The sequence below is a fragment of the Apium graveolens genome, chromosome 3, assembly GCF_009905375.1.
Source record: "Apium graveolens cultivar Ventura chromosome 3, ASM990537v1, whole genome shotgun sequence".
Lineage (NCBI taxonomy): Eukaryota > Viridiplantae > Streptophyta > Magnoliopsida > Apiales > Apiaceae > Apium > Apium graveolens.
In genome coordinates, this window is record NC_133649.1 from 143227636 (window position 1) to 143244765 (window position 17130).

A 17130-nucleotide genomic window follows, 5' to 3' on the forward strand; every position below is an offset into this window, starting at 1 on the left:
TTTGTGGGATATCCTAAAGAGACTTTGGGGTATTACTTTTACACCGATCATCGGGTGTTTGTCTCCAGACATGCTACCTTCTTGGAAAAGGAGTTTATCCTTGAAGGAAATAGTGGGAGCAAAATTGAACTTGATGAAGCTCAAGAAGCACAAACTACTACGGATCAAGTGGAAACACCTGTTCAGACTGAACAACCTTCTGTGGAACAGCCCATTCGTAGGACAGGGAGAGTGTCTCGCCAACCTGAGAGGTATTATGGCCTTGTCATTGAGAATGACAATGAGTTGTCAATCATTGATGATGACAACCCTGTGACCTATAATTAGGCTGTGAGTAGTGTTGACTCAGAGAAATGGCATAGTGCCATGAAATCCGAAATGGAATCTATGTATACCAACCAAGTATGGACTCTGGTTGAGGCGCCTGAAGGTGTTAAGCCTATTGGGTGCAAGTGGGTATACAAAAGAAAGATTGGAGCAGATGGCCAGGTGGAGACCTATAAGGCCAGGCTCGTGGCAAAAGGATTCAAACAAAGGCAAGGGATTGACTTTGATGAAACTTTTTCGCCTGTAGCCCTGTTAAAATCAATTCAGATTTTGCTTGCGATTGCTGCTTACTACGACTATGAGATCTGGCAAATGGATGTGAAAACGGCCTTCCTCAATGGGGAACTTGAGGAGGAAGTGTATATGACACAACCAGAGGGTTTTCTTTCCAAGGGAAATGAACACCTAGTGTGTAAGCTGCTGCGAACCATATATGGTTTAAGGCAAGCTTCTCGTAGATGGAACATCCGTTTTGATGAGACAATAAAAGAGTTTGGTTTTATCAAAAACATAAATGAACTATGTGTCTACAAGAAGGTTAGTGGGAGCGCGGTAACATTTCTTGTATTGTATGTGGATGACATACTTCTTATAGGAAATGATATACCGATGCTACAATCAGTCAAAGTATGGCTATCAAAGAACTTCACCATGAAGGACTTGGGAGAAGCATCCTACATTCTCGGTATGAAGATCTATAGAGATAGATCTAGAAGAATGATAGGTCTTACCCAGGGTACATACATCCAGAAAGTGCTTAAAAAGTTTAGCATGGAAAACTCCAAAAGAGGACTCATACCGATGAGCCATGGAGTGTCCCTTCTAGAAAAAAATGTCTCCTAAGACACCTGAGGAAAGAGAGCGTATGAGTAAGATTCCTTATGCTTCAGCAATAGGATCTATCATATACGCGATGTTGTGTAGAAGGCCTGATGTTGCTTATTCAATTAGTGTGACGAGCAGATATCAGTCCAATCCAGGTGAAGACCACTAGAAAGCAGTGAAAAACATCCTTAAGTACTTGCGAAGGACTCAGGACATTTTTCTTGTTTTTGGTGGTGAATCTGAGTTGAAAATAGAGGAGATGTCAACATCGAGAGAGTTGACACACATAACAATGTAGCAGACCCACTCACAAAACCACTTTCTCAGAGTCACTTTGATCGTCATAAAGACAAGATGCGTATTACATACCAGAGTGATTGGCTTTAGTACAAGTGGGAGATTGAAAGAGATATGTCCTAAGTCCAATCATGTATGAGAATTTAGGAATAACTTTTATGTAATCTGTTTTGATTTCATTTATATTAATAAAAGGCTTCTTTTGTTTTTATTGCGGGCTCTATCTATTTAAATGTTTAAATAAGATATACCACAGTTTAGAGTAAAGCTTTTTATGGATTGTGATGAGATCATAATAATGAGACCTAAAAGATGATAACTCTAAACTTAAATAGTTCCTGGTCATAGGAATGGTAATTAATAATCCGCAAAGATCGGTACATACTATGCTTGCTTCATTATGAAGGATGTCTGTTCTCATAGACATTTGTGTGGTGACATTATAGCTAGTATGTAGGTGCTTATTATAGAATAAGTTCACTGAACATGACTCACACAGCTGAACAACTGATGGAGTTCACTCACGTGTCAGCAGTTGTTCACATAGTGATAGTTGTACAAGTATCCTTAGACTTGAGGTCATCATAGTCATCTTGTGTACACTGAACTATGCTTTGGTTTAGTTCTTTGTCCCAAGGGACAATTATAAGGGCTCTACTGGGTATAGGAATTTGTACACGAAGATAGTGTATGATCAATAAAGGATCTACCCCTTCCAGTGTAGGAAGAGAATGTTCAATGCTGATCCACTTATGTTAGTTCAGGAATCTCTGGCCAGAGTGAATGAAATTAGAAAGGAGTTTCTAATTTACATTAAATAGAACTAAGCATAGTGAATCGGAAAGCAAGTGATTAAATAAGATAGGCTTGACAAAAGTTCCATGCCTTGTATTTAATCGTGACATTGCAGGGTAGAAGGAATTAATTGTATGGTAACTACTCACTGAATAGGTTCTTGGTATTCTAAGCAGTGAATTCGTATTATCCGGATAGTCGCGATATGCTGAGAAGTATCCCTCACGATGTAGAATAAATATGATTAATTAATTAATCATATTTTATGAATTAGAGAATTTATATAAATAATGATAAAATAGTTTTATTATTATTTATTTCTACTACCGGCTTAATATTGAACCTACAGGGTCACACCATAAAAGAGAATGATTTAATGGTGGAGGAATTAATTAATAATGGCTGATAATTATTTATTTATGAAATAAATAATTAATTGGCAAATTTAATAATTGACTAAATGAGATTTAATTGATTATAAATTAATTAAGAAAAGGTTCTTAATATTATTAATTATGAATTTAATTTTTGGAAAATAAATCAAGTGAGAGAATTATTTCTAAAGAGTTTAGAAAAAAGGATTAATAATTAAAAGGTGTTTTAATTATTAGTGAGAATAATAAAGGGTTAATAATAATAATATTTTATGGGAAAATATTCACCTGAAAATTTTGCCTATAAATATACTATTATAAACCCTATTTTTTCCAAAACCAAAAAGATTTACAAAACCCTAATTCTCTCCATCTCCTCCTCCTTCATTACATCGTTTTCTTGGTGGATACCGGTGGAGTTTTTCACACTTGAGGAGCAGCTGCTAAGGATATCCGTTCATCGTTCTTTGATCGCCATTAAAGACCTCCATCTTTCCATTAACGTAAAGTTTCTTAAGGTAAACATATGGAACTACGAATTAAATATTATTTTTCGCATGGATCCTGCGGAGGGTTTCGTTTTTTTAAGATTTAAGTTTACGTTTTCGCTGCGTTTATGTGCTAAAAACCCTTCAATGTAGTGATATAAGCCGATTTTGTTTGGGATGTATTAACATTTGTTTTGTTGGATTCCATACTAAGAAAAATTTGAAATATGGATGCTTTTTTGGTATAATTTTATGATATTATATGAAAAATAAAACGTTATAATAAAATCTGAACTAATAAAAAGTGTTAGCACATATGTGTTTCTAATATAATGTGAAAATATTACAATAGGAAACCATGTGTTGTAGATAAATGTTGCTAAAAATTAAAAAGCATTACAATAGGCAAAAAATGTTGTAGCTAAGTGTTGCAATAAAATTTTCTTGCAACACTTTTACCTCAATAAATGTTACAAAACAATGTTGCAGAGGTCTATTGCAATATCATAAATGTGTTACTAAAATTTAGAAAAGTGTTGCAACAAAATGATTATTGTAATACTTTGAAAATGTTGCAATAACTCCAAAAAATGTTGCTACAGGGGTCTATTGCAACGGCAGCAAATACAACGCGGAATTTTAGCAAAAACGTTACAAAAGCTTCTATTGTAACATATTTGGGGTCTTATACTACAATTTTTTGGTGTTACAATAGCCCATATATGGTGTAGTGAGACAAAGAACAAGTTCAAAAGAATAAAAATGCCATGAACATTCTGGCTAATGGTGTTGACAGTGATATGTTTGACAACATCATATACTGCAAGACTGCTAAGGATCTCTGGGATACAATTCAAGTTATATGTGATGGAACTGAGCAAGTAAGGGAGAATAAGATGTAACTCTTGATTCAGAAATATGAGCATTTCCATAGTGAAGAAGGTGAGTCACTCACTGACATTTTCAGTAAATTCCAAAAACTACTGAATGCTCAAAACTACGTGGAAGGGTCTATCAAACAAAAGACTCAAACCTCAAATTCCTTAGATCTCTACCAAAGGAATGGAAGTCTATGACAGTCTCATTGAGAAATTCTCAAGATTACAAAGAGTTCACTTTGGATAGACTGTATGGTATCCTAAAAACCTATGAGCTTGAGATAGAGAAAGATGAGAAGATGGAGAAAGGAAGAAAGAAGGGAGGGTCCATTGCACTAGTTGCTGAGCAAAAAAGGAGAAGGAGATAAAGGTTGAAGCTGTTGAATCTGCACCAAACTTAAGAGTTTGTGAAGGCAAAGGAAAGGGACCAGTAGCTGAGCATGAAGACCAGCTTAGTCAAGATGACATGGATGACATAGATGAGCATCTTGCTTTTCTATCCAGGAGATTTTCCAAGCTCAAATTCAAGAAGAATTTTGGAGCAGCCAAGTCAAACAGAAACATGGTTAATAAGTCTAAATTCAAATATTTCAAGTATGGCTTGGCATGTCATTTTGCTAGTGAATGTAGAAAGCCCGATTCTGGTAAAAAGAAGTTTGAGGCTGTTGATTATAAGCAGAAATACTTTGAGTTGCTCAAGCAAAAGGAAAGGGCTTTCATTACACAAGAAAATGACTGAGCTGCAGATGGATTGGAAGAGGATGAAGATACAAGCTATGTCAATCTAGCACTTATGGTCAAATCAGATGAAACAGAGACAAGTTCATCAAGCAATCAGGTAATCACTACCAATCTAGGTCATTTATCTAAAGCTGAGTGTAATGATGCCATAAATGACATGTCTATTGAGTTATATCACCTGCGTGTTACACTCAAGTCTCTCACTAAATAAAATAATAAAATTAAAGAGAAAAATGTGTTTTAAGTGAAAGAAACAATGTGCTATAGACTCAATTTGTTGAGTTTGAAAAATTGAAAATAGAATGCAAGATTGCTAAGGATGAACTTACTGAATCCTTAAAGAAAGAGGAGATTTTAAGAAAGTAACATGAATGAGAACGGGAAGTAATTAAGGCATGGAAATCATCTAGAGATGTCCATGCTCAAATTACTAATGTTCAAGGTATAGAATCTTTCTGTGATGCAGCCTGGAAAAAGAACAAGGAGAAGCTTGATTCAAATCTGGTGAAGGACTTTCAACAGATGTGGATTTGACGGATTATGAAAATTATCCATCGAATAATCAAAAAGATTATCTGTTGAAATACAATGAGCCACATCTGTTGAGTGCAAGTAAACCAGTTAGCAAAGCTAAGCTAGCCAAGTTAAATGAAAAATATGGATCAGTTTCTAAGAACTTTGTTCTAGGAGAAACAAGTCAAGTTAAAAAGGACAAAAGAGTCAATGTAGGTCATCTATCTATCAAGCAATTGAATGACATATTGGAGAAAATTGAAGTGAAAGCAGAGTCAAAAAGGAAAAACAATAGAAATGGGAAGTAGTGATAAACAAATATAACAACTACACCTGATAAATTTGTACCAAGAAAAAATCTGTGTTAAGTGTGGTAGTGTTAATCATTTGTCTGTTAATTACAAACTTATTATGCCTACTCCCATATCTGCACCACTTTCAATTCCCAGCATGCCTACAATGCCTGTGAATGTTATGTCTGCACACAATTTGAATGCTCAGTATGCTAACATGCCATTTGCACAAAATCCATATTATGCTGCATTTAGTATGTCACAAATGCCATTTAGCATGCCTTATTTGAATAACATGTTTGCGTAAAGTATGCCTTTTTGTAATATCCGGGATATATTGTGTAATTATTTTGCTATTAAATAATTATCATATGTGTTCAGTATCTGTTCTGTGAATTAATTGTTAAGTGTTATCTGTATTTGGATGTTCAAAAATAATATTAATTGAGTATTTTAATTTCTATATGTCTAAAATAAAATATAGATAATTGTCATATCTTCCTAATTATTTTTATGTTGATTTATGAATTTATAAGAATCATATGAAATTTATAAAATCTTTTTCCGGGTATTTAAAATCTATTTTATAAAAACGGGAACCAACCGACATCATCTGTTGTTACGTTTTTGGAACCCGAAACTCTTCCGAGAACTCCTTCCTAACCTAATTGTAATATTCCGAGCATTATACGTCTGATTTGGAGTTCAATAACATGTTCAAATTTGAGTTTGATTTTCGAATTTTAAAATTAGGGTTTATAACCCGTATGAATGTTCTTAATTGAAATTTGGGGGTTTCTTATTTTGGAATAGATAGACGTTGTGGTATAGTGGGTTGTGTTCTCTGTGAAATTTGCAATCCAGTCGCATAAGTTTCATGAATCAACGAGGTCTGTAGAGAAGGGAGTCGTGTTTTGAAGTTTACGTCGAGCTCGCCGGAAACCGGCGAACTTCTCGGCCAAATTCCGGCCAACTCAGGGATTGTTAGGTTGATTTGATGGTATGGTTTGATTCCTGGTGAATTATAGATTAAATCTGGAGTTTGTGGTGGTGGAAGGATGCCGGAGTTGAGTTCTCCGGCGAACCCAACTGTTTTCCGGCGAAGGGCTGGAAAATTGCAGTTTAGTACCCCAACTTTTGAAAACGATGAAGTTCAGTCTCTGAACTATCCAGAGTTTGCAAAAGTTGGATTCCTGTTTTACAAATATTTAAAAATTATATTTCCTATTTATTTTTATTATAAAAATTTGTTTTAATTTCTGAAAATTCTAAAAAATTATTATTTTAATTCCGAAAATTATTTGTCCTTCAAAAATAAATCTGAATTAATTAGTTAATTAATTTCAGTTAATTTTTAATTGATTAATTGGTCAATTAATTCGAAAATTAATTGATTAATTGATTTAAGTAATTATTAATTGATTTTAATTAATTATTTATTTAGATTTAATTATTTAAAAGTGATTTAAAAATTCCGAAAAATAGTTTCGAGCTTTAAAATATTATTCTAAATTATTTCCAGGGCTTGATAATTATTATAAAATTGTTTTGAAGCCAGAATTGGCCAACCGAACCCTGTTTGTTACTTCAAAATTGATCCAATGACCCGTTTTAATTCCGAAAAATGTTTTAAAAATCATTTTAAATACCAGAAAGCCTATTTATGACCTGAAACTTCTTTATAAATGATATATCATTGATTATGTGATATAGTATGTGTTATATGTGACTTGTTGGCTGACTGTCGGTCTGTATATTCGATATTTAGTTGTTCATTGCGTAACTTTCAATCCGTTAATCGGATTTGGCTGAAACGAAGGGTAGATAGAAGTATGTGTTGAATAGAATCATATGAGTTGAATATTGATAGATGCTTATGATATGTGAGCAGAAGAGGCAATATGTAGGAAAGGGAAACAGGTAGTTGAGGAGTAAGACGATTGTGATTGGAAGCGAGTGCAGTGTAGTAAGCTAATACCAGGCAAGTGTTCTGAACTTTCTTGAGATATTATAGTACTTGGTAGTCTTGTTGATATTTCAAGTGCTTTGAAGCACTAACCATGATTCCAGTTTTGATCTTGAGCCGTAAACCTGATTCTTTCCAGACCATTGATTGTCATATACCCAAATATGAACCATAAATATACGATACTACTCCACAAATACATACAAACTAAATACCAAACACGGAATCGAATTACTCACATACTCAAACCATTGTATCTTATGCTTTGAAAAACCAAATCCTTGAAACCCTGAAACGTTGATTCCTTTGTTATCCAATTCTTTCATTACCTAACAGCTAAGCTTTGGAAATGCCCTATTGATCCTCATGAAGATTAAAACCATTTCATTATTGAACATCCAGTGTTGTTATTGATTCTGTTTATGGTTTAATATTGTTTATTCTGTTATTATGCTAGAATTGGATTGTTTTTATAAAATCATGAACCAGATTCGTGGTCAGACCATATAATGGTCAAGTTAGGCCAATGTGTGCCTTGGATCCAGTAGTTAGAGCAATGCTGTGTGCTTTGCTCGAGGTTAGTGCGTGACTGATTAGCAGCCTAACCTTGGTGTTTAAAATGAAAATATAATATCCAATTCTAAATCATAATCTATTGTTCACTTGATATCATAACTATATTTACCTGATGATCATTATTCTCAGTTTTTTTATTGTGACTTGCTGAGCTAGTTAGCTCATTTGTGCGATGTTGTTTATATTCTTTCTAGTTAAAAAGGAACCAGTTGGTAGCGAGGATCCCCAGTCCAGCGTGAGAGCTAGGGGTTCAGGTTGAGGAAGCTGAGCTAGTAGGCTTCTTTTGGGATAATTTAAGTTTGTAAAAGTTTGTAATAATGTTTAATACTAAGTTTCGAGTTTGAATAGATGGGATTTGATCGGTATGTAATATATTAGTGTGTTTGGCTTGTGTGCATACTTTAACCTGTTGCAGTCCATGGTAGTTGGAAGTAGGGTTACTGCATATTATTATTATCTTTATTATTGTTATAAGCAGGTTATAAATATGGTGTGTGTGTGGACCCCAACTTCTGACCCGGGTTTGGAGGGTGCCACAGGTATGGTATCAGAGCTACAGGTTATAAGTCACTGACACAAGCCTAGGTTGACGGGAATAGGTAGAGGGTTAGGATTAGAAGTAGGAATAGAATGATAAGACGTCGAGAGGTTGAGTGTTATGGTATAACCGATATTAGTATAATTCGCGTTGTGGCTCGAGATTCTTATATTGCGATATGATTTCAGATAGCAGCGATGGCCGACACTTTTATCCCCGTATCAGCTGATCACTCAGAGCCTTCAGTTGGAGCGCCATCATCGGATCCACGTCCTGTTATTCCTCCAGCATTGGCTATTCTACCTCCACCTGTGTTACAGCCCGTACCGCTGCAGGCTATTCCATCTCCAGGCATGAGGCCACCTGTCAGAGGACCCCCACCTGCTGATTCAGGCTTTACTGGTCATTCAGTCATAGGAGTACCTTTCCAATTCTCTTCCTACCCTGTCCCATATCATCAGTTTGAGGCTTTCCTTATGGAGCAGCGATTCCTTCAGGGTCAGATTTAGGAGTTACTATATATTATGCATACCAGAGAGGTTGGGAGTGGTGAGAGGCGACTCAGAGAGAGGCTACATGCATTTTGTAGGACAACTACAGTGAGGATTGCTGAGGCTACACTTGAGGACATCACCCCTGATTTCTTAGTAGAGTGGGCTAAGTAGGTTCTAGAAGAGCTTGAGGAGATTGGAGGTCCAGACTTGCCATGAGTCAGAGATTCAAAGATGGAGATGCTGAGCAGTGTTGTTATGGTTGTATAGTATGTACAGTAGTGTGTAGTGTGTATCAGTAGAGTTTTGAGTTGTATTTATAGACTAGCTATCCTGACTAGTGAGTAGGTTGTTGTACCCTTTTGCTTTTACTTCTGAAGCGTCTTTACGCTTGTACTACCCAAAACTTTTGATCTATATATATCAGTACCTTTTCCTTTCTATTACTGTCATTTACTTTATTGCACATGTTTTACTTTAGCTTATTTATTGCACCAGCTATACCCTGCGATACCATGTACCCTGTTTTCCCTAACTGTTTATATTCTGTAAAGAAGCATGCAATTTATTTATTTACAATTGTTTTCAAAAAGAGATATTTCTGTTTTACAAAACTTTTCTTTTATGCAAAAGATTTGATTTAAAAGCTAAATAAGCTGTTTGATTCTTTATAGAAAATGCCTCCCAGAAGAAATACCCGCACCAACACCCAGAATGAAGAAACCAACAACAACAACAATAACAACCAAGATGATACAAACCCGAATGCAAACCCAGGACCCATAGACCCAGCAATAGCCCAGATTCTCCAAATCTTGGCCCAACAAACAGTTCACCTGGCACAACAATAACAAAGGCAGACCAATCCCCAGGTAACTTTCAAAACTTTTCAGGCAGTAAACCCACCAGAATTCAAGGGTTCCTTAGAGCCGATTGAAGCAAATATTTGGTTAAAGGAAATAGAAAAGGCATTTACCTTAGTAAGAGTGAAGGAGGAACAGAAGGTTGAGTTTGCGAGTTACTATCTGAAGAATGAGGCCACCTATTGGTGGGAAATGGTGAAGATATTGGAAGGTACAGATGTTATTACTTGGGAGAAGTTTAAGGAATTGTTTTTAGAAAAGTATTTTCCCCAGTTTGTTCAGGATCAGATGGAGCTGAAGTTTTTAGAATTAAAGCAAGGGAACATGTCGGTGGCAGATTATGAAAGTAAGTTTGAGGAATTGTCAAGGTATGTGCCGTCATATGTGGATACTGACAGGAAGAAAGCTAAGAGATTCCAGCAAGGCTTGAAGCCATGGATCAGAGGAAAGGTAGCTATTTTTGAGTTGGAGACCTGTGCAGGAATGGTATAGAAGGCCATGATCATGGACACATAGAGTGAGATGTCACAGAATAAGAAGGAAAGCAAGAAAAGGAAATTTGAAGGGAATGAAGGTCAGTCACAACCAGGGAAGTTTCCAAATTTTAAGAAGGGCAAGTTTCAGCCAGGAAGGAATTTTAATTTCAGGAGACAGAATGCAGGCGACGGAGGCCAGGGCAACTGTCTAGTTAATACGAATCAGCCAAATCAGTTGAGACTAACTTTTCCAGATTGTCAAGTATGTGGAAAGAAGCATGGAGGAGTCTGTAATAAGTTAAATGTGGTATGTTTCAAATGCAACCAGAAAGGGCACTATTCGAGGGAGTGCCGAAATCAGCCAGCAAGAGAGCCAGCAAATAAGGATCAGCCTATCCGGAATCCAGCAGTAAAGGTTCCAGCCATTGGATTTACGTGCTTCAAATATGGAAAGCCAGGACATATGGCCAGGGATTGCAAGACACCAGCCCCAGTCAGTAATGCATTGAGGATTATGGGATCTACCCCAACAGTGAATGAGACTCCAAGGGCTAGAGTTTTTGACATGTCTGTGAAGGATGCTATCCAGGATACAGATGTCATGGCAGGTACGCTTAATATGAATTATTTATGTGCCAAAGTGTTAATAGATTCGGGAGCAAATCGATCGTTTATTTCACAAGGTTTTGTTAGTAAGTTAAATTGTCCAGTTGAGTATTTACATGAAATAATGACTGTGGAATTAGCAAATCAAGAACGTATATTTGTTAACCAAGTTTGTGGGAATTGTGAGATTGAGATCTCTGGTAGTAAGTTTTGTGTAGATTTGATACCATTTAAGTTAGGATAATTTGACGTTATATTAGGGATGGATTGGTTATCTAAGCATGATGCCCAGATAGACTGTCAAAAAAAGAAGGTAATGGTGACGCCAGACGAAATGATAGTAACGTTCAAGGGCCAGAAGCAAGTAAAGAAGTTCTTAACAATGATTCAAGCTAAGAAGTTATTACGGCAAGGATGCGATCATTTTGTAGCATATGTGATCGACAGAAGTCAGGAGCCAGCAAAACTTGAAGATATTCCGGTAGTGAATGAATTTCCAGACGTGTTTCCCGACGAGTTACCAGGACTTCCTCCAGATAGAGAAATTGAATTTACGATCGACTTAGCACCTGAAACAGAACCAGTATCCAAGACCCCGTATAGAATGGCGCCATCTAGAATGGCGCCCGTTGAGATGAAAGAGTTAGCGAAGCTGTTATAAGAGCTGTTAGAGAAAGGAGTAATCAGACCCAGTGTGTCCCCGTGGGGAGCACCGGTATTATTTGTCAAGAAGAAAGATGGAAGCATGAGACTGTGTATCGACTATAGGGAGCTCAACAAGCTTACAATCAAGAACAAGTATCCGTTACCTAGAATTGGCGATTTGTTTGACCAATTGAAGGGAGCCAAGTATTTCTCCAAAATTGATTTAAGATCGGGATATCATCAACTGAAGATCAAGCCAGAAGATATACCAAAGACAGCTTTCCGAACAAGATATGGACATTATGAATTTTTAGTAATGTCTTTTGGATTGACCAATGCCCCGACAACGTTTATGGACCTGATGAACAGAATTTTCAAGGAGTATTTGGACAAGTCCGCTATTGTGTTTATAGATTATATTTTAATTTATTCAAAGACGGAAGAGGATCATGCGAAACATTTGAGAACAGCTTTGGAGATTTTAAGGAAAAAGAAGTTATATACTAAATTCTCGAAGTGTGAGTTTTGGCTACAGGAAGTTCAGTTCTTACGACACATAGTCAGTAACGAAGGGATCAAAGTGGACCCGGCAAAGATCGAAGCAATTAAGAATTGGGAGAGACCGAGAACACCCACCGAGGTAAGAAATTTCTTAGGATTGGCGGGATATTATCGACGATTCGTCCAGAATTTCTCAAGGATTGCAACACCATTGACAAAGCTTACTCGAAAGAATGAAAAGTTTATATGGAACGACAAGTGCGAAGAAAGTTTTCAGGAGTTGAAGCGGAGATTAATCACGACACTTATTTTATCACTTCCAGACGATCAAGGGAATTTCGTGATTTATAGCGATGCTTCTCACAAAGGATTAGGATGTGTTCTAATATAGCACGATAAGGTGATTGCGTATGCGTCAAGGCAATTGAAACCACACGAACAGAAGTATCCTACTCATGATTTGGAGCTAGCAGCCATAGTGTTTGCTTTGAAGATTTGGAGACATTACCTTTATGGAGAGAAGTGTGAGATTTATACAGATCACAAAAGTTTGAAGTATATATTCACCCAGAAGGAACTTAATATGAGGCAAATGAGATGGTTAGAATTGATCAAAGATTATGATTGCTCGATTAATTATCATCCCGGTAAAGCGAACGTTGTAGCAGACGCATTGAGTCGGAAGGAAAGGTTAAATGAGTTATTAGTACCTGAAGAGATATATAAGGAATTTCAGAAATTGGAATTGGAGATTAGAATTTTCAAGCCTGAGGAAGCGAAAATGTACAGTATGACTTTCCAGCCGGAGTTGTTGGAGAAAATAAAGAAAGGTCAGGAAGATGTAATGGATCAGGATATAAATCATTTGGTAGGTGAAGAATTGTCCACACAAAAGGATGATCAAGGTATTCTGAGGTTTTCTTCTAGAATTTGGATTCCACCAGTAACGGAGCTGAAGAATGAAATTTTACAGGAAGCGCATAGTTCAAGATATTCCATCCATCCGGGGAGTACCAAAATGTACAGAGATTTAAAGGAGAATTATTGGTGGCCAGATATGAAGAAGGAAATTGCGGAATGGGTTAGTAAATGTTATACCTGTCAGAGAGTTAAAGCAGAGCATCAGAGACCAAGCGGATTGCTACAGCCATTGGAAATTCCAGAGTGAAAGTGGGAACATATTGCCATGGATTTTATAGTTGGATTACCAAGGACAAGGGCTAATCATGATGCCATTTGGGTTATAGTGGATAGACTTACCAAGTCAGCTCATTTTCTGCCTATAAATGAAAGATTTTCGCTCGACAAGTTGGTCCATATGTACCTGAAGGAAATCGTAGTTCGTCATGGAGTTCCTGTGTCTATCGTATCTGATCGAGATCCAAGATTTAATTCAAGATTTTAGAAAAGTTTTCAAGAATGTTTGGGAATGAGATTGAATATGAGTACGGCCTATCACCCGCAGACGGACGACCAAAGTGAAAGAACGATCCAGACAATCGAGGACATGTTACGTGTTTGTGCTATTGATTTCAAAGGAAGTTGGGACGAGCATTTACCTCTGGTAGAGTTTTCTTATAACAACAGTTATCACGCCAACATTGGAATGCCACCCTATGAAGCCCTTTATGGACGCAAATGTAGATCTCCAGTATATTGGGACGAAGTAGGAGAACGCAAAATACTTGGACCTGAATTGGTACAGCAGACAAAGGAAGTTTTTGAAATTATCCAGAGGAGATTAATAACCGCACAAGATCGTCAGAGGAAATATGCAGACCAGTCAAGGAAAGACATGGAATTTGAAGAAGGAAGCTTGGTATTACTGAAAGTATCACCATGGAAAGGACTAACGAGGTTTGGAAAGAAAGGGAAGCTAAGCCCAAGATATGTCGGACCTTTTGAGATCCTAAAGCGCGTTGGCAAAGTAGCTTACGAGTTGGCGATACCACCGCACATGGAGCACATTCACAATGTTTTCACGTATCAATGCTTAAGAAGTACAATCCAGACTCCAGGCATGTAATAGAATATGAGCCAACAGGGCTTCAGGCAGATTTGTCATATGTAGAGAGTCCGATAGAGATTCTAGAAGAAAGTGAAAAGGTATTGAGAAATAAAGTGGTAAAGTTAGTAAGAGTATTATGGAGAAACCCAAAGGTTGAAGAGTCAACCTGGGAGTTAGAAAGTGATATGAGGGAAAAGTATCCTCATTTGTTTCCTTAGGAGATTCTGAGGACAGAATCCTTTTAAGGGGGAAGGATGTAATATCTGGGATATATCGTGTAATTATTTTGCTATTAAATAATTATTATATGTGTTCAGTATCTGTTATGTGAATTAATTTTTAAGTGTTATCTGTATTTGGATATTCAAAAATAATATTAATTGAGTATTTTAATTTCTATATGTCTAAAATAAAATATAGATAATTGTCATATCTTCCTAATTATTTTTATGTTGATTTATGAATTTATAAGAATCATATGAAATTTATAAAATCTTTTTCCGGGTATTTAAAATCTATTTTATAAAAACGGGAACCAACCAACGTCATCCGTTGTTACGTTTTTGGAACCCGAAACTCTTCCGAGAACTCCTTCCTAACCTAATTGTAATATTCCGAGCATTTTCCATGTTTTGACTTTTTCGATCCGGCGTAAAGTTTGTCCTGCGCGGGTCCCGACGCAACATTTTCGATATAATATTCGTTTCGGTAAATCAATAAAACTCGTATTTTCGATAAACGGAAGATTTTTATTAAACTATCACAATTATCACCTCGTACTACGTGTAACCAGGCGCTGAGACCAAGATCGCAGTACAAATTGTACTGATTTGGATAATTATCCCGAAAACCGATACCGTTTGGATCAGTTTTTATAAATAAATGTACCGTTTTATATCCGGAATGATCCAACGGGATACTAATTTTCCGTAATTATAAATAGCCTTTTACCGTATTTTATTTCGTATCAAAATCATTTGCAGACAGATAATTATATATTTTTCAGAGAAAAACCCTAAATTCATAAACTTTTCTAAGAATCAAACAAGCTTTTGGAGGTGTTATTGAATTCAGTTTGGAAAGCTCGAGTAACCAATCTGAAGGTCTTGAAGAGCTCTACCAGATTCTGTAATCCATATACCTGCAGAAATCAAGGTTATTTTTCTATAATTTTATTTACTTTCGAATTAATTTTAGTAAAAATATGAATTTTTGTTCGGATGATTGTCTGTATGATTTGATGATTGCATGTTGTAGAGCTTGTTTTCCTGATGATTTTGATATATTATACGTCTGATTTGGAGTTCAATAACATGTTCAAATTTGAGTTTGATTTTCGAATTTTAAAATTAGGGTTTATAACCCGTATGAATGTTCTTAATTGAAATTTGGGGGTTTCTTATTTTGGAATAGATAGACATTGTGGTATAGTGGGTTATGTTCTCTGTGAAATTTGCAATCCAGTCGTATAAGTTTCATGAATCAACGAGGTCTGTAGAGAAGGGAGTTGTGTTTTGAAGTTTACGTCGAGCTCGCCGGAAACCGGCGAACTTCTCGGCCAAATTCCGGCCAACTCAGGGATTGTTAGGTTGATTTGATGGTATGGTTAGATTCCTGGTGAATTGTAGATTAAATCTGGAGTTTGTGGTGGTGGAAGGATGCCGGAGTTGAGTTCTCCGGCGAACCCGACTGTTTTCCGGCGAAGGGCTGGAAAATTGCAGTTTAGTACCCCAACTTTTGAAAACGATGAAGTTCAGTCTCTGAACTATCCAGAGTTTGCAAAAGTTGGATTCCTGTTTTAAAAATATTTAAAAATCATATTTCCTATTTATTTTTATTATAAAAATTCATTTTAATTTCTGAAAATTCTAAAAAATTATTATTTTAATTCCGAAAATTATTTGTAATTCAAAAATAAATCTGAATTAATTAGTTAATTAATTTCAGTTAATTTTTAATTGATTAATTGGTCAATTAATTCGAAAATTAATTCATTAATTGATTTAATTAATTATTAATTGATTTTAATTAATTATTTAATTAGATTTAATTATTTAAAAGTGATTTAAAAATTCTGAAAAATAGTTTCGAGCTTTAAAATATTATTCTAAATTATTTCCAAGGCTTGATAATTATTGTAAAATTGTTTTGAAGCCAGAATTGGCCAACCGAACCCTGTTTCTTACTTCAAAATTGATCCAACGACCCGTTTTAATTCCGAAAAATGTTTTAAAAATCATTTTAAATACCAGAAAGCCTATTTATGACCCGAAACTTCTTTATAAATGATATATCATTGATTATGTGATGTATAATGTGCTATACGTGACTTGTTGGCTGACTGTCGGTCTGTATATTCGATATTTACTTGTTCATTGCGTAACTTTCAATCCGTTAATCGGATTTTGGTGAAACGAAGGGTAGATAGAAGTATGTGTTGAATAGAATCATATGAGTTGAATATTGATAGATGCTTATGATATGTGAGCAGAAGAGGCAAGACGTAGGAAAGAGAAATAGGTAGTTGAGGAGTAAGACGATTGTGATTGGAAGCGAGTGCAGTGTAGTAAGCTAATACCAGGCAAGTGTTCTGAACTTTCTTGAGATATTATAGTACTTGGTAGTCTTGTTGATATTGCAAGTGCTTTGAAGCACTAACCATGATTCCAGTTTTGATTTTGAGCCGTAAACCTGATTCTTTCCAGACCATTGATTGTCATATACCCACATATGAACCACAAATATACGATACTACTCCACAAATACATACAAACTAAATACCAAACACTGAATCGAATTACTCACATACTCAAACCATTGTATCTTATGATTTGAAAAAACAAATCCTTGAAACCCTGAAACGTTGATTCCTTTGTTATCCAATTCTTTCATTACCTAACAGCTAAGCTTTGGAAATGCCCTATTGATC